At 39.5% G+C, this 18998-nt stretch overlaps 1 protein-coding gene and 1 pseudogene across 1 annotated transcript in view; both read left to right on the top strand.

Moving 5' to 3' along the window:
* Positions 1 to 18998, top strand: part of EIF3H (eukaryotic translation initiation factor 3 subunit H) — an 84710-nt gene that overhangs the window by 45332 nt on the left and 20380 nt on the right. The window lies entirely within an intron of this gene.
* Positions 9513 to 9667, top strand: LOC140707094 (U1 spliceosomal RNA; annotated as a pseudogene).

The raw sequence follows: 18998 nt of genomic DNA, 5'->3' as shown, positions 1-18998 counted from the left end.
GATACACTAGTGTGTGCCACAAAAATGTAATTAGCATGCTGCCATAAATAAATATGATGAATAATCCAGTGAGCCCAAACCCTTCAGGGTGGTGATTGGAATGGGACGGAATTATTCTACACATTCACTGTCCATTTGATGCCCTTGGAAGCCTAAAGCTAATTGCAGGGATGATCCTGCACCTTTTTCTGGGTCAGAGGTTGGAAGGATGACAGGGGATTGTGCTGCTCCATTTCTAAAGTTTGTAGAAACACAGGGTCAAACTAGCAAGCCCTTTGCTTCCAGTTTTGGAACTACAACATGTAGCAGAAACCTCTTTGGCTAACACGTATCTGAGGCACTCCAGGGGGCTTGGAGGAGTAGTGCCAAATGGCCAAAGTCCACCATTCCTCCCTGGAAGCAAGAGTCAGGACTTATTTCATTGCCCTTCTCTTCACCTTGGAGCTGGAGAAATTGGGATTTACAGCAAACTGAGCTTCAAGAGTCCTTTGAATTATTCTTCATCTGCAGCACATAACTTGGATTTGGAGAGAACTAGGGGGTTTACGTTTTTGAACCACATTCCAAGAACCCTTGATTGTCTAGTAGCCTGTATTGTCCTGGGTGCGTGTGTGAAGCAAGATTCTATTATGATCCTGCTGACTACACATCTTTGATCATTAAGACCAGCTGAAATATATGCACACATGCACGTGCACACACACCAGTTGCATGGTAAAGAAATAATCCTTTTTGTGTGAGAAAAGGTTTTCTGTTTGGAAGACAGCACTCTGATCAGTTCTGCTGTATTTCACTCACATTCATTTTTCATTATTAAAATGGTACTGATGCATCTCATTTTGAGTGCTCGGTTAATTTGTCACAGAAGATAACTGACTCTGCTAGCCATAAAATTTGTTTTATTGCTGATACATTTAAGTACTTCTGATTAAATTTTATTGGGGTCATTTTATTAAATTTTATGCTTACGAATACCGTGCTGAGTAAAGAATTAGCTGTTTCAGATTTCAGCAGACCTACTAAATGCTTATCTGGTGGGATTATCCTGTTGGTCCACAATTATAAAATCACATTTCAGTGTTGGGGTTGGACTGTAATACACTAAAGAATAGGATTTTGTTGAAGAAAGACTCTGTCAAGGAGCTAGCAAAGAAGATCTTAGAATAAGAATAAACCATTCCATGGACAACATATGAGAAATATTGATGGAAGGCATTATAATAATTCAACACGGGCATGGCTAACACTGGGGAACATTGAGAAAGAAACCAAAAGCTTGATTTTTGCTGCACAAGAACAACCACACCAAACTAACATTGTGTAAGCTAAGATTCAAGGAATTAGTGCTAACAGCAGATGTCAACTCTGCCAAGAAAAAGATGAAACTGTGTCACACCACATCAGCGAATGTCCAAAGACTGCACAAAGAGATTACAAGATTAGACATGATAGAGTATCAAACTTAGTGCACTGGTCATTACACAAATATAAATTTAAAAAATAAATAAGATTGCCAGCCTTCAAAAACCCATCAGCTAGAGAAGGTGTCAGAAAATGATGAAGTCCAGATCTTCTGAGATTTCCAGATCCAAACTGATAACCTTCAACATAACACCCAGGACATAGTAGTAATGGAATGAAGAAATGACTGGATAATAGACATTGTAATTCCAGAGGATGCCAGAGTTGAAGATAAAAAATTGGAAAAACTAACAAAATACAGACATCTGGCAATTGAAATATCTCGCTTGTTGATGAAACACACTTCAGTGGTCCCTGTCATGATCAGGGCTATGTGAAGAAATTTCACACACTTATAAGCAGTTGCAGATCTCAGAAATAACATAACCAGAGCTACAGAAAATAGCAATATTACGAACAGCATACTACATCAATATTTTACAGATACTTCTGTTTTTGATTAAAACTTGTATCTATTATATAATATCAGTCAATGTATTTATAATTTTGATCGACTGTGCCTGGTGTTTTTGAATAATAATGTATGTATAGTAATGTATGTGTGTGTGTGTGTGTGTGTGTGTGTGTGTGTTTGTTTGTTTGTTTGTTTGTTTGTTTGTTTGTTTATTCTTTCCTCTTTGAGGGATGGCTCTTTCAAAAGGGCCCCCTGGCTAGATCTTAACTGCCGGATAGGCTCATATGGAAAGAGGTGGTCCTTCAAGTATCCAGGGCCCAAGCTGTTTAGGACTTTATATGTCAAAACAAGCACTTTGAATTGGGCCCGGGCAGCACTGGTAACCAATGTAAATTGAACAGAATCGGCTTGATGTGATCTCTAGCGGCTCCACCACTCACCAGCTGCGCAGCTCGATTCTGAACCAGTTGCAGTCGCCGGACCGTCTTCAAAGGCAGCCCCACGTAGAGCGCATTGCAATAATCTATACGAGATGTTACCAGTGCATGTGTAACTGTCATGAGACTCCGCTCATCCAGGTATTGCAACCAGTTGGTGGATTCGTCCATGTATACCATTGGAATTACTCAGATTCTTCCTAGATTGAACAATGTCAGCCTGTTTAGCTTAAAGATTGTTATGGGAATGAAAGCTACAAAGGCCTACTTGAAGGATGCAATTTCAGGAACAGTTTTTGCAAAGGATTTGCATGAAAAAAAACCTTAGTTGGAACAAGGCATAGAAGTTGTTTACCATTTAACATTAAGAAGAAAACTTTTAACTGTTCATATTATCTCCAATCCTTCTCTCTTCCATCCTGTTTTTCCAAAGTCTCCCTTAACATGCACTTCATGGATGCTTGAGGTATTGTCCCACTGTTAAGTCTGTGCCTTGCTTAATGATTGGGCGTTGGGTGGGCTGTATAGCAAATATATCCCACCTTTCCTTCACTGAGCTTAAGGCAGCATTACATGGGTCTTCCCCTTACTCTAGAAGAAACCTTGAGTAAAAAAAAAGGGGGGGGGCATGTGGCCATTACAAAATACAAATGCAAGAATAGGTAATACCTTTATAGGCTACTAATAAAAAATAAAAAATCATACACTATGTGAGTTTTCATAGGTAAACCTGGTTTTAGATCCAGCTGAGAGTATCTTTTGGCCAACATCACCTTATGAGCTTCATAGTCAAGTAAGGATCTAAGTCCAGGTCTTCTGAATTTTAGTTCACATTAACTACCATACTACACTATCTTTTACAACAGCTGTTATGCTACATATTGCTAGCGTGGACATGTAATATATTCTCCTAAAACATTTCTGTTGTTGTCACCCTGCCTTCAAACATCTGGTGCACACCTCCAGTTTGTGCTTCCAAATACAATACAAATGTCTCATAAAATTTTCCATGAAATCCCTTATTGATGAGCATGGAAGGTCTCCAGATATTGTTGGCCTGCATCTCCATGAAACCTAGTTAGCATATCTATTAGTGAAGGGTATTGAGACTGGTAATATGGAAACAACTTGGGTGTTGAGTCTCTCGTATAACCATCTTTTCAGTTGGAACTCAAGGGAGGTGTCCCTGGGGACAGTGTTCTTCTTGTAGTTTCTCCTTGGCTCCTTCTGTCAATGATGGGCTTGTGTAAGAATGTTCTTTCTCTTTTTCTGTGTTTTAAGTTTGCATAGCTCAATCCAGAACTGGTGGAAGGGTGGTTCGGTCTTTGGCCCATTTCTACTTTGGTTGGGATTCAAAGCATAGTATGTAGCCATGAACTGGGACTTACATAAGCTTACACTGCTGTCCCATAGTCCCCAAAACTGCTTTTGAAGATTAGGAGTTTTTCTGGAGCAATATACTATATAACACGAAGGGCTGTGGCAAACTCCTATAGGTACAAGCCTGTAAGGCTCCAACCCACATATCTTGTATAAATAAAATATAATCATATTTATCTAGAATGTATTATGCCTTTAACATTTTCAGATAATTACAAGAATTGATGGGGGAAAATTCATTAGATTGGAATAAGTAACCAGCAAAGATGTTTTGGAAATATGTAGGGAGTGAAGCAGGATATTTGAATGCCTGACAAACTTGCTCTGCTTTGAGCCTTACTTCTAAGCTGTATTTTGCTACCATGAGAATTAAAATCCTTATTTCAGAAGCAGATTCTCAAAGTCTGAATGTCTGTGACAAACAAAATTTTGCTTCTGCTGATAATTCTCCATTTGCTGCTGCTAGAACTGGTGTATTTTCACAGTATAAAAATGCATAAATAAAGTTTTAAACACTTGTGACTCTTGTGCTAGCTTACTTTAAAAAGTGTAGAATAATAATTTTCATTAGGGTCAAACTTCTTTGCTCTGCTCCTGTTTTGAGTATACGTAGGAACAGCAAACCAAGCCATTTATTCTCATGAACTGTTTTAGGAGCAAAGAGAATGAATGGAAAATAGGTGTATGTGTTTCACTTTACAGAGGAATTACAGGAAATGAAGTTTTCCTTAGTCCAAATAATTTGGTATGCAGAAATTTTAATGATATATTTTAGTGCTTTTAACTAGGATTTTTTCCCACTTAGAATAAATTCCAGTCTTCCAATTTGCACCCACAGCTGCTGATTTCTAAATGGCCTATTACTTATCCAACTTCTCCTATAATGATGCATGAAATCAATAATTGAACCCTGGCTTCTTTGGATGTTGAAGTTCTTTGTACACAAATAAGTAGTGTGGGAGTGGTTTGTTTCAATAATTCAGGAGCATTGGTAGAATTAGCATCTCATAAATCATCTTTTTCTAATGGAGAGTTTGTAAGGGCTTGTTGGTGACGGACCTTCAGTGCTCTTGGTGCAGCTGGTGAAACCCAAACTCTGAGGGAACGAAGCCCGAGTTTGAGGTAATTGGCCCACAACATGAGTCCCTCCCCAGGTGGTTAGTGTGGTGTTTTTGTAGGAATGTAAGCAGAAGCTCAGACTGGTTGATATAGGGGGCCTACAGGTGGAAACAAAGGTAACTAGCAATAAATCAGTGGAACCAGATGGCACTGATCCAAGTTAATAAGGAACAAAAGAAGCAAAAGTAGCTGAATTGCTAACAATGTGTAATTTATTACTGAGATCCACTGTGCCAGAACACTGAAAAATGGTAGCTTGTATTGTAATCTCTTGAGAAGAAATGTGTTAAGAAAAATAGGCTGGTAACCCTTAATTTGACTTGAGGGAAAACACAGATAATTTTACAAAACCAAAATATGTTCATTCTCTAGTATTTTTTAAAGACCATACTGGGGGAAACTGCGGAAATATTTTTTTAAAGACCCATTTGAGGTTTTAAGAGGGATTTTGAAACTGCAGCATTCAGAAACATGACAGGGATTTTCTACACAAGTCTAGTGTTTTGGTTGCGTTACTGGCAAAAGGTTAGGGGAATCATGGACTGCTCTGCTGTACGAATTAGGGATTTATATGTTTCTTAGTAAAGCACTAAACATCCAAACAACTGAAAAGGTTACATTAAAAAGTGCTGTAATTCTTTAATACTAATGTCTTAAAAATATACACGGGAATACAAGAAAAACACCTATATAAAATTCATCTTGTCTTTAGGGAAATAAGTTTGCATACACATTTTTTTCTTGAGCTCAGATACCGAGGGCATATTTACACTAGACAAACTATTTTAACAGTTATTCGCTTTAACCACACAATCCTGGAACATCTAGTTCTGTGAGGGCTTGGGCATCTCTAATAGATAATTTTTGAAACCCTGGCCCAGGACTGCATTCCAGATACTCTGTGAGAGGAGGAAAGGAAATCACGACAGTTATTGTTCAAATCTGTTATTGTACATAGACAATAACAGTTTTGCTGCATTGACAGGTCACATATTGATAGGCAAAATGCAAATTAAATGAGTTGTAGAATTGTAGAACTTTGAAGATACGCTTCTGCCGACACATTGTCATGTTTGAACTGGACCAAACATATGCTCCTTTCAGCTAGTCTATCTTTATCTCTCTTTTTCTCTTCTTACAGGGGAGATTTTAAAGACATTAAAGATACTGAGGACCATATCCATACCTTATAAATGTTATGTTTGAGGCGGCAAATCCCAGAATCCCCTGGCAGCATGGCCAGAGGAATTCCAGAGGTTGCAGTTAAAAGTTGCTTTCCTGGCTCTGAGTTCATCAGTTGCCCAGATGTTATGTTATTTGTATGTGTAAGCAACCAGCACCATGGCTGATCCATGGACCTAAAGTGTCTTTAGTCTGAAGAACATAGGTGTTTCTTTCAGGACTTTTTGAGATGTAAAATTCAGTTATTGTGAAACTCCTTTGAATGATCTGAAAGTTATTAAATCTGTTACGGTCTTGGTTTTAACTTACACTAACTTGCTAAAATCCCAGTTTCAAAGTGCTGTTTTTAGTTCCATCAGTACATAAAGAACACTTTACAGAGTAACATGAGCAAAAAGATATATTCTTGCTACATGGATCTTATGATCCTAGGTTCCAGATGAAGGCTAGGAAAGAAGGAAAAGAAGAAACAAGCCAGAAGTGACTATGCATTTCTACGTATTTAGATATTAATTGGGTTTGGGATAAAGATTTTAAATTAGGGATGGGCAGTCTGTGGCTGGTGTTGCTGAACTACAGTTTGCCTCGTTTTATACATTTGGCCCAAATGGAATTTGGAAGAATAGTTTGAAAGTTGTTCATTCGGAGAATTCTGCACTTAAGGATATGGAAGGATGAAGTGACCAAGCCATATAATATTGATCTTATGATTTCATGTTTAAAATTGGTTTTGGCTTGTTTCTGTTTTTTTTAAAAAAATGATGATTGAAATCTGCCTTGAGGGCTCCTTTGCAGTGGAAGGACAAATATAAATGGAAATAATAATAAAATAAATGGAAGAGGAGATACTCACGTGACTGAAGATCTCAGAATTGGAGGAATGCCCTTGACAGTTTTACGTTCAGCTTAACGTTTTAAAACCTGGTACTTGAATGCTTTCTTCTCTGTGTATTAAGATAGTTGGTGGCTCTAGGATTCACCACACTTAACTGGAACTTACTCTTATTGAGTGCTTATGAAGTATACAAGTATAGGAATGAACAGTACGAAAAACACTTATGCCCAACACATGTTTTGATTTTCATTAACAATAAATCACTGCTCCTACACCTATAGCAACTCTTGACGGTTATTCTTTCCTATTGGATCCACCTTTAATAAGCTTATCTACCAAATGCTGATCACCAGTCATTACCGTATTTTTTGCTCCATAAGACGCACCTGACCTTAAGACACACCTAATTTTTAGAGGAGGAACACAGGGAAAATATATTCTGAACCAAATAGTGTAATAAAATATTTAATAAACTATAACAGAATAACATTTGAACCATGTAAAGTGAACAGCATTCAACAGTGGCATTAATATAGACCATTATCAGCCAGTGATAAGACCTATACCACTCTACCTATATTTTACATTTCCTTTCATCCACCTCCTCCCCATGCTTATAGAAATGTCTCAATGACAGATGAGATTGTTGTGCAACTCTGCCCAGCTACAGCTCAAGCCTATATTAAGTTAGAAATGGTTTGTCTGATTTGGCACTGCATTGAGAGGTCCCTTTTAGTTGTGTGGAGGACAAAGACAGTGGTGCCTTGCATAGCGAGGTTAATCTGTTCCGGATTAACCCTCGCTATGTGAAAACATTGCTAAACGGAACATAAAAACCCATTGGAACGCATTAAACATCGTTGGGCCCTAAACTTACAGTTCAGCGAAGTTTCCTCCATAGCGGCAGCCATTTTCACGCCCTCGGTAAGTGAGGGGAGGGCGCGAAAACGCTGCGCGTGGCCATTTCGGGCGTCCGGCGGCCATTTTAGAACCGCCGAACAGCTGATCCGTGGGCATCGCAAAGCGAAGATCGGTAAGCGAAACGCTTACCAATCGTCGCTATGCGAGTTTTGCCCATTGGAACGATCAGTATGCCTCCGCATTAGCGATCCTGAAAAGGGGATCACTATGCGGATTCGTTGTTGTACGGTGTGCTCGTTAAGCGAGGCACCACTATAGTGGAATTAAACTATTTAACAGCTGTTTTTCCTTATTTACTTTAGGTTATGCAAAAGAACAGCAACACAAAGCTTAACCTAATCCCATTCACCAGCAGTAGCACATGCTCAGCATAAGACCAAATCTCCATTTTCTGACATAATTGAACGTTTATAGCATGCAAGGCACAACAGATTAGGCCACACAAAGCCATGAACAATGTTCTTGATGAGCCAAAAAAAACTGAATACAAACTATAGTAGCTAAAATCAGGAAGCGGGTACTGTAATCCAGTTAGAAGTCACAAGGCACAGTTAGTTTCCTTGCTGCAACACCCTTTGGAAATACATTCTCTATTAGATGCCCAGAACTAGTTGAAAAGTTTGCAAGTTGAATCCAAATTTCCCATCAAAATGCATTGAAAATTAATTAATGCATTTTTTATGGGGGGGAAAGTCAGAAATTTTTAAAAAACTTAAAAGAAAGTCACTTACCAGGTACTGTAGACTGAGCCTGGGTCATCACAGTGCCTTGGTAGACCCCAGAACAGCCAAAAAAGAGCCCCAAACAGCTAAAAGCCAGCAGGTAGCCGGCAGACGGCAGCCATTTTGTGCTCTTTTCCGCTCCTGCTCCTGCTCCTTTCCCCTCCCCTCTCCCCACCTAACAGCTGATCGGCGCTGGTCTGAACACTTCCTAGGCAGCTTTTAAAGCAAGTATGCACGTTTCTACACAAGCAGGTTTCAACTCAAACGGAGCACCTTTTCACCCAAGCACTAACCCCAAACAAACAGCTTTTAAACTGAACTTTACATTTTAAAATGACAATACCAGGCAGTCCCAGGTCTCTCTCCCAGCTCTCTAACTGCTTGGACTAGCAAGGAAGCAGACAAGCAGCCTCTTCACTAACTGAAATTTTGAATTTCCCCGCTTTCCCTGCCTTCCCCACATATTAGGTATGCTAATATCTGTGCAAGGGACGTGGTGGCGCTGTGGGCTAAACCGCAGAAGCCTGTGCTGCAGGGTCAGAAGGCCAGCAGTCGTAAGATCGAATCCACGTGATGGAGTGAGCTCCCGTTGCTTGTTCCAGCTCCCGCCAACCTAGCGGTTCGAAAGCATGTAAAAATGCGAGTAGATAAATAGGGACCACCATGGTGGGAAGGTAACAGCATTCCGTGTCTAGTCTTGCTGGCCACGTGACCACGTAAACTATCTATGGACAAACGCTGGCTCTACGGCTTGGAGATGGGGATGAGCACCATGCCCTAGAGTCAGACATGACTGGACTAAATATCAAGGGGAACCTTTACCTTTACCTTTAATATCTGTGCACTGGAGGATTGTGGGAGGAACATCCAGCCCCTTATGGGGGTCCTGCGGTGCACCCCAAAACACTTAGTAGCTCTCTTGGCCTCTTTCGGGACTCAGGCTGTGCAGCCCTGTTCTGATCAGGAGGTACAGCCAGGGGGTCACCATGCCTTTGGGGGACAGGGCATAGAAGGGGGTAGGAGGTTCAGAGGCCCTTCCAACTCATACCTGGCAGGGGAGATACCATGATTATCAAAGTGGTTTTCCCAGGGTGAGGCTCATCTATTGCACTTTGGATGTGCTGACCCCTGTGATTTCCCCAAATATGGGAAAATCAACTGCCTAAGTGGGGGACTATGTTTGTGGTTTCCCCTGGTTTTTCTAGAATTACTCTTTCCCCTTTTGTCCTTGGCTGTTTTCACTGCCTGCTGCCATAGGCCTGTTGGTCTTGCTGGTTTTCCAGGTGGGCTGGAGGAAGCAGATCCTGGAAAGCCAGCAGTGCAGAATGGTGAGGTCCAAACAGCAAGCAGTCTCTAGTGCTAGTTCAGAGGCCTCCCAGAATGGCAGTGGGGTGGTGGTGGTTGAACCCCCTTTTTACTGTATTTGTTCCATAAGATGCACATACTTTCTCCCCCACTATTGGGGGGGAAGTGCGTCTTATGGAGCAAAAAATACGGTAATTCACTAAGAAAGTGGCCTGCGTGTTTAAAACATTCCCAGTCAGTACTATCTAAGTGGATAACAGTGTAAGATTATGGATTATTTTACACCCTGTATATGTTTTGAAATTTCCTATAGATTCATTTTGCCAAAGGATTGATCTTTTCACAGCTAGTTGAGAAGTGTGTGTTCTTTCCTCTCCAGATCTGTGTACTACTTCTTCTGTCTTTTTCTCTCTTTCTCTCTCAAATCTTGTTGCACTATAGAGGCTATTTAAAATTGCAAAATGTGTAGCAGTTTGTTGCTGCAAAGCATCTTCTGCTGGTTTATGGTAGAAGTTTTTAATAATCTGCAGTGAGTTGTTAATCATGCTTAACTGTTCTCTCAAAAGTTCTTACAAAACTTCCTTAAGGAAAATCTTTGCTTATTTTGTATTAACTTGGTAGTACTTTCAAGTTTAGTACATTAATTAATGGAAGAAATATTTTCTGTTCATCTTTTTACCTTATCCAGTTTTTGAAAGAGATGTGTTCGACCAAATTTTCAGAGGTGGTGTATAATAAAGAACGATTGTACACATTTGACTGTTAATAAAGTAAATTAATTGGCTGCAAACATAACACAGGACAGTTTGCCGCCTTTTTAATTAATGCAAACATGTAAACAAAAATAAAGCATAAAATGAAGGACCCAGTATATTTGTTGTGTAAGCACAACGTTGCCTTTTTTTAAATGATTGAAGCAGTTTAGATCAAGGCATGTTTTTATTTTTGGTTCATTTTCTTCAGAATTTTGAACAAATCTTGCAGCTGTAGAGCAGAGAAATTAGATGCAGTAGCAGCTGTGAACCCTGAGCTTATGATATGTTTTGCCAGATGTTTCATTTTTCTTTAGGTAGCATCTTGGGTTTGTTGCTCATGTTAAACGACGTGGGGGGAAATTAGAAGTCAGAGTATATTGTTGCTTGCGTATAAATAAAAAGCATGCTCTGTGCAACATGAGAAGCATGTAAAATGCAAGCCTATTTTTCCCCATTTAATAAACAAGTAAAATGGCCAGTTATTCTTAAACCTGCAGGAAATGTTATTGCAGTGCAAGGTGATATAGCTGAAGCCTGCTGATAAAAAGCATTGTGGCACTGAATTTAGTTGCCTGCAAATAACATTGAAATTTTAACCACTGATGTGTTATAAAACATTTTCCTCCTCAGCTGTGATAAAGATGCCAATGCCAGTCTGAAGTTTTACTTAGAAAATATCTCTGATCTTGTCTTTACAACAGTGGGGAAGATGCTCAATTAGAAACTGCTGTACAAAACACAGACACATATTTCAATAGGTGTAGGAGATTTTCTTCTTTCAATGTACTGTCCTGAAGCCTCTTCTTTTGTTCAGTAGTTTAACCATCTGAGTACAAGGCAAGCCTTATAATAGTCCAAGATTTGTCAAGAGACGACAGCTTTGTTATCGTACGATCCAGAAGCCTCTTCTGCTGGGCTACAGAGCTTGAAAAAGGCTTGGGCTTTCAGCCAGCAAACCCCTGACCAGAGTTCTTTACTTTTATGTAGCATGTGGCCCAGGGGTGGTTTCTGAAAAGTGGAAAAGGAAGATATTGTGTTTATTCTTCGTCTCTGTGTGGCCTTAATGCCCCTACTTTAACAGGCATGCTTATTTTTGCAGCACATATACCAAACTCTATGTATTATACAATATATGACATAAAATTTGAAAACCATTCCATCATTTGGGAAACGGTCATAGCTCAGGATGTTTTCCATGGAGAACGTCCCAGGTTCGCTTTCCTGTCCTCTGAACCTGGGACATGCTTCATGGATACTTCATGGACATTCTCTCATGCCTGCTTTTTCTTGGGAATTGCAGTCCCAAGAAAACCTGGGTTACCCAAGGTTGGGAACCACTGACCAACACACATAACCATAATTTGGCAAACAGATCAACTAATCCCATAAATTCATACCTGAAAGAGTTAAGCTTGGATTTTTCTTAGTCAGTGGAAGTCATGTATCTGAGCTATTTCTTTGGCTTGTTTTTGTTAAAATGAATGTATGTCTGCTTACTAAACCAAGATATGCCTAAGCTTTACACTTTACCCTTCTTCTACTTTTTCTCTTCTTTCTGTGAAGTACACCATGATTAAACAATCACACCTTCTGCTAATATCTGAAATAGAGATGGGCATCTTTGCTTGTCCTTTAGACAGACAGGTGTCTGGCAGTTTCCAGCCCTGCTTTCTTTGGCAGGCACCAACTCAGAGGCAGTTCCTGGAGGAGGCAGGGCAGATAAGTTGGGGCATTGCCTCTGGGTTGGGCCCCCCTCAGGAGATGGGGCTGGAAATCACGAACATCTGTTTGTCCAGAGCAGCTGTCTGTGTACATTAAACATTATGTGTGAAGAATGGATGGTACTCTGTACCACTGCTGATCACACTGATTCTCAGGTCTGATACTGAACGGCACTTCTAGATCCCATCCCATCCTGGCAGGATACTCAAGTTACACAGATGACTGGGATAAAGCGATCAATGGCTAATGATCATGAAGGCAGCATAGTATTAGAGGAAATATACCTCTAAATGCCAGTTAATTATTGAAGAACACATGCAGGAGGTTCAATTCTATCCATATGTATCTTGTGGGCTTCCTGTAGTGTCTCTTTGTTCACACTGTGGGAACAGAATACTGGACTAGATAGAGCTTTGGTCTGATTTAGTGAAGCTATTCTTAACACAGCTCTTTTTAGATGAGTTATTCATTTGTGAATGATTAGTATGATCACTTGGTTTATCCTGAAATTGCATACAGATGTTTTCATGTGAATCAGTCTTTGTTATGTGGCCCAGTAGAGTTAACCGGAGTTGATAGTTTGTTATCTTTTGAAGAATCTGAGTTGGCTGTGTGTGTGTGTGTGTGTGTGTGTTTGTGTGTGTGTTTTGGGATTGCACTGCATGAAGGAATAGACAACCTACCCTTTCCAGATGTTTTGAGCTGCAATTTACATGATTCCTGACCGTTGGCCATCTTTGCTTGGGCTTATGGGATCCAAATAATTACAAACACTTAGAAGATTGCCTACCCTTCTGTATACTGTAGAACAGTGGTCCCCAACCTTGGGTTTCCAGATGTTCTTAGACTTCAACTCCCAGAAATCCTGGCCAGCAGAAGTGGTGGTGAAGGCTTCTGGGAGTTGTAGTCAAAGAACATCTGGAGGCCCAAGGTTGGGGACCACTGCTGTAGAAGATTGTGTGTCATTCCCTAATATATGTATATTTATTTGTTTGATTTTGTCTCCTTCATTTGGATCCTACAAATGTAGATGGGGATATGGCTGTTTGAAAAAGGAGCAATGATGTATTCAGCAGCACTACTAAAACGTGACCTTTATATTTTAAAAATCCAGCCTATTTCTCTGGACCGTGAAATGCACCTAATCTACATTGCGTCTTGGTTGGTATTTCTTCTGTTCCCATAGTCCCCAAGTAATTGGTGATTTTGCCTAGACATGAATCATCTTGATGATGAATCTTAATTCTGCTCCAAACACCTATGCTGGAAAGAAGTAGCAAAACAGTTGAAATGTTACACCCTTCGTACATTTGAGCTGCCATTTGGGCCTGTCAGTAATCTTGCTTTTACCTATTCGGTGTGTTTTCAGAAGGCACCAGTTGTTGATTTTTGAAATATTAAATAAAGAAGTTGAAGCTTAGTAAGAGGTATTGCTGAGAGTAAAGTTTAGTAAAAGTATCTTATATAGTATTAATGATCAAAGTATTAACGATCAAAGGAAAGTTGGCAGTATGTCGAAAACAAGTGCTTTTGTCAACATTTGGCCAATGAGATCAAGGGAGATAAATCTTGCCACGGGTAGGCGTGCACTGAAGTTGTCTGTTTTTCTTGGATTGAAGTCTTGAAGGATTTTGGAATGTATCCAGTGGAATATGTGTAATCAGCACTTCAGGTACTTTTAGTCTGTTGTGATTTTTAAACCACTCTTGAACTACAAGTATCTGGCAGGCAATTTTTACATATTCATAGGGCTTTACAATGTTTTATACCTCCTCTTGCTAAATCTATAATAATACATTTAGAATTTGTACACACAGAGAGAGACGCACACACATACAATTTGCTGTCGGGGTCCAAGAGAACAGAAATGAAATGAAGCTTTTTACTGACCCCTGTTTGCTAATTCCCCATACTGCAATTTTGCATGCCTTGCAGTCACTATTTGTTTGTTTGTTTATTCGGTTTTTACCCCACCATCTAGATTCTAAATGAATCGACTCTGGGCGGCTTCCAGTCTAACCAATATAAAACAAGAATTAAAACAGACAATATCCTAACAAAAAGAGAGATGAAGTCCAAGATGGGAAAAAGCAGAGAATTAAGTGATGGAATCAATATAGCTTGAAAATGTGATTTAAATTTTGGTTGAAAATCATGTTGATTTGAATAAATTTGGCTTGTTTTTTTCTTTACCAAGAAGATGTATTGATTTTGTCAGTTGATGCAGTAGGCCCATTCACTTCCTGTTCTGTGCAACTTGAAAAATATACACAAACCTTTTTAGTAAGTTGCATAAAAACAATCAAACCAGAGTTCAGCACCATTACATCCCACACATTTCAAGAAGAAAGTTTAGCAAATACATAGCACCAGTGTTTGGAAGTAACATGTGACAAGTAGCATCATTGCTAATAACTTGGGTTTTTTTTTTTTTTTTTTTTTTTGCATTCAGTGACTTTAAAAAATACTTCTAAAAGTCATTTAAGGCATTTTTTTTCAACTTGATGTGAAAACCTCTTCTAAAAGCACTGTAAGCTTTTCAGCCAGGATCCTACTGGTTAGTGCAACTATGTAATTGCAGCGGCATAAATTTCAGCAGAAAATTGCTGTTAGTTAACCAGTTGCCACTTGACTGTCATCACATACCAACTCATATAACTGGCATGAAATGAAGAATACTAGTGGCAGTGTGATGCTGCAGTTTATACAATAGCATTTGGTGCCAATGTATATAAGCAGCAGGATTCTGAACATTTTCTAGTTTGATCCTGAGATCACTTTTGCAGTGTTTCTAACAGTGCTAGAACAGTACTAGATCAATAATTGGAATGAGAGAATGTGCCATTTTCATGAAAGGAACTTAAAGGGCTGTGCTGACTTCATTGTTGTCCTTACAGCCCTCCTTCCAGTAAGTGAGCTTGCTAGTCACCCATTTGTAGGCATTCACAGAGGCCACAAAGAAGAAAGAGAGGTTACTTACCTGTAACCATAGTTCTTGAGTGGACCACTGTGAATCCACAGATCCCGCCCATCCTCCCCGCTGTCCGTCACTTGGTGTCTTGAGCTTGCTGGAGTCAGAGCCTTGACAGCAGCGGACATGCCGGAATAGGTCTTTTGGGCAGGCGGAGCTTGCGCACCACGGGGCAATGTCCAACTAATTACGTCTTTTTAAGCTCTGGAATATTCTGAGGAGTCATGCGCAGGCGCAGTAAAACCCATTTGTGTGGATTCACCACTCGAAGAACTGTGGTTACAGGTAAGTAACCTCTATTTTTAGTTTATTAATTAGTTGGAAGTAAATTCTCTTGTACTCAGGGGTGGCTAGCAGAGTGGGCAGTATAGAATTGCCCTGCAAGAGATTGATATTTTCAGAGTGCAGTACTGTGTGTGCATACTTGGAAATGAGCACCAGTAACCTGAATGCATTTTACTCTGAGCAAATAAGCCTAGGATTGCTCTATAAATTTTGTCACTGTGCCAAATAACTTGATTTTACATGCCGATTTGTTACGAGGCACGTCATATTAAAGCAATACAGTTTGGTTGGATGAAAAAGTTGATATTGCATGTTTCACCTTTCCTGTTTTTTCCTGGAATCCTCACCCCATCTTTACTTCAACATTTCCAGAAGTTGTATGTCTCTAGAAAATGCAAGTATGATCCTGTGACGTGATTCCTATTTCTTTTATAGCCAAGTTGAACAGCCATGTATGCTGTTAAATGGGTAAAGAGTGAAAATCAGAAGAATTGTATCTTTAGAAGAAAGAATTTTCTTGTGTAGGGTAATCCAGGTGCTTGTGGTTGTAGTGCAGTCAAAGGAATAACAATTTATCCGCCCAAGTTCTAATTGCCTTTATTAGAAATTTGGAATGAAAGCAAAATTAAGTATAAATAAGGTATTTTTCCTGTGGATTCCACTGTTTTATTCTCAAACTATTTTCTTAATTGTAAATCTATATTTAATGTGCTGAATGTTTAACATATTTAACAAGGAAGACTCTCGTTGGTGTAGCATACAAATGCTGCCTTCATTTTTCCCCCTGGAAATAGTTAGCAGTGATTTAATTAGCCTCTTGGAGAAGCGTGCGTGAAGAATATATAAAAATATATTGATTGTCTTCATTCTCCTTCTGGATCTTGTTTATGCAGGCAAGAAGTTGATGGTCTCTACCACACATTCTTGTTTCTGTTGTAACTGTAATTGTTTGAACTGTAGTGTAAATTCCAGTTTGAGGAACGATTCAACCATTGGCTGAAGAACTGAATTTATTGTCATTGCTCTGAAACAATGAAATTTGCACCATGACTTTATGGACATACTACAAAGCTTAAAAGCAATAAATATATCGTAAACGGGAGGGCTTTGCAAGCAGCAAATGCGTTTTTTTAAAAAAAATGCTGCTGAGCAGGAAAGAAAGTGAGCAGTAGATATAAAATAGGTTCAAATCAAAGATAAGAAGTTATTTCTTTGAAGTCTAACTTTTGGAGTACTTCATTGGCCACACTGGCTGTGGTATCTTGGGAGCTGTAGTCAAAAGCAACAACAACAAAACACTATGTGGCATTGGCAAATTTGTGCTATTTATCTAGATTACCAAAATACGTGTACAGATAAATATGCAGAATACAGATTGAAATTCAACGCACATTCAAATGCAACACTTGGGAAATTCTTTTTAGAAAGTACAAGTGATGAAAGCCATGTTGGCACAAAATATTTAGGTCCATTTTTGTGTGCCTCTGTCCCCATCTTGTTCCATTTTGTTGGCTTGCAAAAACATCATTGGTTTAGGTATCTGGATGCAGAACCAGAGGTTGGTAGTTCGACTGCCTGCTGGGCCTCCTTGACAGGTGCTAGACTGGATTATCCATAGGGTCCCTTCGAGCCCTGCAGTTCTAAGATTATAGATTATAGATATAATTTCAGTATGGATTTTAGAAAGTACAGTAGTTGCTCACAGTTATAAGTCCAAGGCCTAAAATAGTCGTTGCTGTTAAAATTACATGTTAACATTAATTTTTTATTTGCTCATTCTCAATCATAACTAAAACACAAATTACAGTGAGTTTTCCCCCTTTAAATATGAACGTTATCAATTGCTGGCCTGAAGCACACAACACACTCCTCCTGTCCATCTCATTGACATGTCATCATCCACAGCACAGCATGAGACACTAGCACTGTGCACATAACACAAGTCAGCATTTGGACAAGGCAATATTTCTTGCCAAAGCTTAGTAAATTAAAATGCTGATAACTAAAAAGTTGCAGGTGCACAGCAAGAGGAATAAATGTCATCCCATATCCAGTAGCAGTTGTGGAGTAAGTAAGCTTTCAAGACTGTTGCAATTCCTAGGTCAGACCTGGGCAAAATGCAGCCCACCAGATGTTGCTGAACTGCAAATCCCAACACTCCTCACTATTGGCTATGTGGGCTAGGATTGCTGGGAGTTGCAGTTCAGCAACATCTGGAGGGCTGCATTTTGCCCAGGTCTGTCCTAGGTGATCCAGAAGATGCAGTTCTACCCTGAAACTTCTCGAGCTTACCCACTATAACCTATAGAACTGAAGAATAAAAGGTTGCCATGAGTGGGAATCAGTTTGACAATATATAGTTATTATTATTATTATTATTAGTAGTAGTAGTAGTAGTTCTGGGCTACATTCTGTTTTTTCTGGGCTTGTAAAGGTAAAGTTCCCCTTGATATTTAGTCCAGTCATGTCTGACTCTAGGGCATGGTGCTCATCCCCATCTCCAAGCCGTAGAGCCAGCGTTTGTCCATAGATAGTTTACGTGGTCACGTGGCCAGCGAGACTAGACACGGAATGCTGTTACCTTCCCACCATGGTGGTCCCTATTTATCTACTCGCATTTTTACATGCTTTTGAACTGCTAGGTTGGCAAGAGCTGGGACAAGCAACGGGAGCTCACTCCGTCATGTGGATTCGATCTTACGACAGCTGGTCTTCTGACCTTGCAGCACAGAGGCTTCTGTGGTTTAACTCGCAGCGCCACCACGTCCCTTCTTCTTTTTCTGGACTACATTCTATTATTTACTTCTGGCTAGAACATACATGAGATTCACCTGGATAGTGATGTAATGGATAGAGTGGGGGACTAGGACTCTGGAGAACAGGGTTTGAATCCCCACTCAGCCATGGAAACTGACAGAGAGAATGGAACTAGTAAAAACATCCCATACATATCTCACTTACCTTGAAAACCCTGCTAGGGTCACTATAAGTGGGTTTCAACTTGACAGCATGTAACAACAACAACAGAATATGCACACTGAATAAATGAGACTTACACAATTTAATTTAATTGGCTCCTTGCATTAAACAGATCTATTCCAATTTGGAATTGAGCAATCTATTTTATAAAACTGTTTTTAATGCCTGCCTTTTTATAAAGGCATCTCCTTCCTTCCTTCCTTCCTTCCTTCCTTCCTTCCTTCCTTCCTTCCTTCCTTCCTTCCTTCCTTCCTTCCTTGTGAGATAAAGCATCAAGATTAAAAATAGTTAAACAAAGGACTGAAAAAGTTTCTCATCTCTGCATTGTATTAAAAAAACATATTTGAACTTGCATGCCCTGATCTGTGTGTTTCTTTAGTGATTAAAGTATTCCACCTTCCCACAAAATCTATATTTACATAAAGAAGCTGAGTTTTTTATGCACGCCTTCAGGATTCTTAGGCAGATATCCAATTAAGGAGTTCCCTCTCACTGCGTATTAAGCATCT

The sequence above is a fragment of the Pogona vitticeps genome, chromosome 4, assembly GCF_051106095.1.
Source record: "Pogona vitticeps strain Pit_001003342236 chromosome 4, PviZW2.1, whole genome shotgun sequence".
In the NCBI taxonomy this organism is placed as follows: Eukaryota; Metazoa; Chordata; class Lepidosauria; order Squamata; family Agamidae; genus Pogona; species Pogona vitticeps.
This window is presented reverse-complemented; position numbering and strand designations above follow the sequence as displayed.